Source organism: Aquila chrysaetos, chromosome Z (assembly GCF_900496995.4).
Source record: "Aquila chrysaetos chrysaetos chromosome Z, bAquChr1.4, whole genome shotgun sequence".
NCBI classification, from domain to species: domain Eukaryota; kingdom Metazoa; phylum Chordata; class Aves; order Accipitriformes; family Accipitridae; genus Aquila; species Aquila chrysaetos.
In genome coordinates, this window is record NC_044030.1 from 87206752 (window position 1) to 87212868 (window position 6117).

At 46.6% G+C, this 6117-nt stretch overlaps 1 long non-coding RNA gene across 1 annotated transcript; it reads left to right on the forward strand.

The window, feature by feature from the left end:
- Window positions 1-1769: 1769 nt before the first annotated feature.
- On the forward strand, window positions 1770-2452 carry LOC115337037. Its single transcript, XR_003922014.1, has 2 exons — window positions 1770-2127; window positions 2314-2452. It is a non-coding gene; the product is annotated as an uncharacterized LOC115337037 (long non-coding RNA).
- The last annotated feature ends 3665 nt before the right edge of the window (window positions 2453-6117 follow it).

Below are 6117 nucleotides of genomic sequence, written 5' to 3' on the forward strand. Positions count from 1 at the left end.
GCGTCGCCAGGGAACGGGGTCCCTTCGCCCACCCCGCTCTCGCTCCCCCGGCTCCGACCCTCGAACGCTTACACCCCTGCCAAGCAAAGCGCCGGCCCGTCGCCCGCTCCACGGAGCGCTTCGGGGGGTCGGCAGCGGGGCCGGGCGTCCCTTTGGAACAAAACTAAAGGCGAGCGTCCCGCTCCCCGGGCGGATCGTGTCTGCGCTGCGTCGCCCGCTTCGGCAAGGCTCACAGCCCCCCGGGCCGGGGCCGGGCCGCCTCACGGCCGCCAGCCGCCCCGGCAACACCGGGCCCCGGCCCCGCGGCACCGGCGTCCCTCGCTCCGCCCGCTCCCGCCGGGCCGGCTCCGCCGGGCCGGCGGCGCCACCTGCTGGAGGCGGGCGGGAGCGACCCGCGGCCTGCTGGCACCGCCGCCGGCGGAGGGACACGGCGGTCAGTCAGGGCCGGCCCGGGGGGGACACACGGCGGTCAGTCAGGGCCGGCCCGGGGGGGGACACACGGCGGTCAGTCAGGGCCGGCCCGGGGGGGGACACACGGCGGTCAGTCAGGGCCGGCCCGGGGGGGGACACACGGCGGTCAGTCAGGGCCGGCCCGGGGGGGGACACACGGCGGTCAGTCAGGGCCGGCCCGGGGGGGGGACACACGGCGGTCAGTCAGGGCCGGCCCGGGGGGGGACACACGGCGGTCAGTCAGGGCCGGCCCGGGGGTGGACACACGGCGGTCAGTCAGGGCCGGCCCGGGGGGGGACACACGGCGGTCAGTCAGGGCCGGCCCGGGGGGGGACACACGGCGGTCAGTCAGGGCCGTGGCCCGGGACACACACACACGGCGGTCAGTCAGGGCCGGCCCGGGGCGGGGGGGGACGACACACGGCGGTCAGTCACGGCCGCGGCCCGGGGGGGACACACGGCAGTCAGTCAGGCATGCTGTTACATGGGGACAGGGGGGTGTCGGGGTGGAAGGGACCTTCAAAGGTCGCCCCGTCCAAGCCCCCTGCCACGGGCAGGGACGTCTTCCACTAGATCAGGTCGCTCAAAGCCCCATCCAACCTGGCCTTGAAAGTTTCCAGGGATGGGGCATCGACCACCTCTCTGGGGAACCTGTTCCCATGCCTCACCACCCTCATCGTAAAACATTTCTTCCTTATATCTAGCCTGAATCTCCCCTCTTTTACTTTAAAACCATTGCCCCTTGTCCCATCGCAACAAGTCCCACCAAAAAGTCTGCCCCCAACCACTGTTGCGAACAATGAGGCTTGAGCCGAACCGCCGGGGCAGCTCCCGTTGCGTGGCATAGTCTGGTTCTTCAAACACATTTCCAGGAAGAAGCAAAAAAGAAAATTGCCTTTTAACCTTCAAATAAGGTCGGCCATCGTAAGAAAGCAGTAGCCACTCAAACTTAGAAAAGCAGTATCCACCCAGAATTATGCATGAACAAATAAGATCTCAATTAAGCCAGCCACAGACATTAGGTAGCTGTGTTCAAGCAACATTTCATCAAGACATAAATTAAACAGTGCTGTGGTGCATTATCTGTGCACCCTCGCCAGGTTTGTTTCGGCAATACCCTGCATTTCAATGAAGAAAAATCAAGAAGTGAAAAACTTTCAAAATTCTGCCAATATTCAAGACCAATTAAGTAGGAGTTGCTTTGACATCAGTCCTGATACAAAAAAAAAAAAAACAAACCACAAAACAAACAAAAAAACCCAAAAACCCAAACCAACAACCCAAAACAACAGAAGCTTGAAGATTATCAAAAGATAATCAAGAGGCAGGAACACAGTTCATGCCAGTCAACACAGCTTTATAAAAAATACCACCTTATCACGCAAACTAATTTATATACATATTTTTTAGCAAGATTCCATACTCGGAAAGGTAATCTAAGTATTTATTTCTTCTATCCTGGTCAGCTTCCTGATAAAAACTGGCATTCTGACATCAGTAAAACATGTTCAGTACCCTTCAAAAAATAGTCCAGAAGTAGCTGGAATAGACTCACGGCCTCCTGCGCACGTTCCCAGAGCAGCTCCCCAGAAAGAGGGTGGTAAAACTGGCCCAGCGCAGTGCTGCGGCTGGCGATTTGGAGCACAGCCTGGCATCATCCCTGACGACAACATCGAGGTAAGGGAAACCAGCACCAAAGTGCTGAAGGATGAGGCACAGAACGATCGGGACTGCTAGGTATTCAACCATTGCAGCAAAATGCTTCTTCACACAGCCGACTGGGATCCAGCTTTCTCCAGGCACTGTTCTGTACATGCATTTTTATTTTTTAATGACAACCTTGCACATTTTACTTTATTTCAGGCACAAAGCATGCTACACCTTGAAGGTGGCAGTAAGGAAGAGCAGAGGGCAGGGGAGCAACAGTGCATCCACAGCGTAGTTTACACAACGTAGATCTCTTCTCCACTGCATGAAGAATAAAAAACATTATTCCATCATTCAACGTTCTCATGTTGTGCAATTCTTCAGGGGAACTTTATTGGCGATTCAATATCAAGACAACCATTCTGTCATTAAAGGCTACGGGAAAAAAAGAAGTTACATGTACGCTCTAAACCCCCTTTGCAACATGCTGGTATCAAGCAGGGGAATGCTTTCCTGAACTTTGAAAGAAATACTTGTTCTATGCGTAATTCTCAAAACAAGTTACTCTATTTTCAGTGCATGCAAAAACGCATAGCATGAAGGAAGACTATTAAGAAATACCCAAGTAGAAAAGACCCTTCAAAGTTTGAGCCACAGGAAGAGATACATTTGGTATCATAGAGACAAAACTTTAAGAGACCTAGAAGTGAACAGTTAAGATGCACAGAATGCACCCGAGCTCAGGCCAAACTAGGCTAGGAATTAAATTCAGTGACAAATACTCATGTTGCCTAACAAGAGTGAATTTTATACTATGCAAAATGCTGATACGTGAGTCAGTACCTAGGCATTTTATTGGCATATCTCAAAAATACTCTTCTAAATTCAGTTACAAACTGGCTGTTAAATTGAAAAAAAACCAAAACATAACTTTTTCAAAAGTGGAGTTTGCTGCAGATTGTTAACCCTTTGGACATTAGAAGTCTTCTCTCATTTTATTACTTCTGACATACCTTGCATATACAAAGTATTTTGAATACTATACCTAAAAAAGCACAGCGTCCACAAAAGCAGCTATGCAGGTTCCATCAGGGTATTTCCCCCTACACAGGATGTAACTAGCCCAGGACATTCGCCCCCAAGTCAAGCCCCGTATAAGACATTTGTACAGAAGCATCATGGGAGAGCAGCCACGGGTTCTTCACCTACCAATTCTGCTACTGAGCCATTTCATCGCTCCCAGCACTGCAAAGCCAACCTGAGAAAAAAGAGAGGAGCCGACGCATTTCTGCTTCTTTATCACCTATGACCATACTCTTGATTTCTTCCTCACCACATTTTAAGAGGATGTGTCACATTAGGTCTCCTATTGCCTACAAAATGTTAGAAGCACCTTCGGCTAACTGAGAAGTAGGAAATACAGTTATTTTGAAGGAATTAGGCAGACTGGAGATGTACCTCCTTGACCACAAGCACTTTTTCAGGCTTTAGCTTCTAACGGTTATTACTTCTTATACTTTCTCCATTAATTTAGAAGCCAAATGATATTTAGAGGTTAGTCTTCCAATACCTCAAACTCTTATCAGAAATAAAAACATTGAGGACTATGAACATGAAAATAAACAACTTCCCTAGTGCTGTATTTGCTCTCTCTAGCAGCCTTTAGATCAAGTCCAGCAGCTCTCTAGTAATATGTGCTTATTAATCTCAATACACAAGTAACAAAGGATGAAGACGAGACAAGCCTACATCAAAGGCTCCCAGGGTACAATATCTGCTAGCAATTCAAGTCCCCCTTCTCAGCCTTTTCAACGCATCCACGCAGGAACATTTTACATGGCGATACTCTAATTAAGGCATCACACTGCAGATTAATTCTGCTATGCAGTCCCCAACCTGATACCCTGGCCAATATGCTCAGTCCTAGGGAACTCCACGACTAAAGAGCCTTTCGGCATTTAAAGACACTAAGCAAATCTCCCGACCAGCTTGCCAACCCTGAAGGAAGCGAGAGAAGGTTCCAGGTAAAACTATTCTTTAAGCTCCCAGTTGAACCAGGACATTTGCTATAAAACACATGTGCACCCACAGATTTTCTGCAACCTTTCAGTATTTCTCTGAAAGTTCAACAGATCAACCTTTGCTAGACACAAAGCAGCAAGGGGTGGGCCAGCTGAAGGGGGACCGGACTGCTATCCAAGCCGTGCCAGACCTTGCTCACGTATCAAAGCATGTAAGTAATTACTGCACACACATGCCACTTACCTCAGTACGACTTATGAGCACCAAGACAACTTATTTCACCCGCCTATCCCAGACAAACATCAGCCTTAAGATATGTAAAAAGTAGCTAACAGAGCAGGGAACCCATTTAACCTCACAACAGTGAATGTTAGTCATCTGCAGCTTGGACTAGCAACAAATTTCAATTATCACAGCCTCCGCATTATTTGAACACAAGCAGCATTATGGTCCCCTTTTGAGACTCCTACTCAGTTACAAAACAGATCAACTGGTCAGTGTGACTTTTCCTTTTAAGACCAAAACTCAAAAACCCCAGGCACAGGGGCTGCATTGCAAGCACCCATCCTGTGAGATCCACCTGCACCCGGGAACACCATGTAAGGGTAATGCCACTTAAAAGACAGCATTACATTGTAACTTCAGTTTTGTGATTTTTTAGCTCACTGTCCATAATTCTACCCCATTTTCCATTAAGTGAAACATGTTGACAGTTACCTCTAAACATTTATTTAGATCTATGTACACAGTATCATTATGGAAGGTATGCACCATGCAACCAAGGAAATCACAGAAGAGTCTCATAAACAATATAAATTTGACTACTCTTTTACAAAGATGTGAATCACTAGGTTATCAAATCTCTCAGGTATAAATATTATGAGGTAAGCAATACTTAAGATGAGGCACTTAAACAATAACCCAAAAGGTAATTAGTGTACAAAATTATAAACAGGAACAGTTATTCATATTGCCCTCCATTATATTTAAAAAAGATTTATATTCTATATACAGTGTGTTACATGCCTTACACGCCCCACTGAAGCAAAACATTATGGAAGTATGAAAGAAACCAAGCCATCATTGCATGCCATTGACTAGAATACAGGCAGATGAGTATCCCGGAGTATGCAGCGATACAGTGAGAAAAAAAAAAAAAGTGCCTCTCAGAAAGAATGTTTTTCTAGACAATCCCCAGTTTTCTGTTTGGAGAAAATATCTATGCTAACAGAAAGTTAACTTGGTATTAACATACAAATCTGCCAAGCCAGAAGAAAACCACCCTACTGTGTTCAAGGAAGGAATGCCAATTAGGACAGGATTTAAGCCTTAGTGGGATTTATGGTAATTAGAAATGTAACAAATTTAACTTTACAAAGAAATTAATTATGCCAATTAAAACACTTAGCAAGTTTTACTGGGAATTTATACAGTATTATATGTATATGGTGCTGATCAATGCCCGATTTATTAAAATTACTTAGGGCACACTTCCAAGAAAATTTACCGAAGTAGTACAGGAATTCCAATTAAGATGTAAAATTAGTATTTGCAATAAACATTTCCTTATCAAGATCCAGAGAGAGGAAAAACACCCAACAAAAGTAGTAAGGAATTTATGTTCAGGTGGGGTGCACAAACATCCAAATAACTGCACAGCTTGCTAGAGTCTGCCTGGGAAACAAGGTCAATATTTTCTAATAATATTAAAACAAACCTCCACATTCAGACAACTCAAGAACTCTCAGTGCCAAACAGCTCACATCAGCATTCCATTTCCAACAAATCTGCATGTTAATGGAATGGTAACTTTAAATATGCTTCCTCCCCCTATGCTTTTTGAGGTGGGGAGGGAAATGGAAATTTCCAAAACAGGTGAAGTTATTCCTATCTGAAAAGTATCCGTATTTCATGGGAACAATGATCCTAAGTTCACTTGGTCTTGTAATAAAGCAGCTCGGATTTTATTTTTAGATGGCCTCTGAAGGCCATCTATGT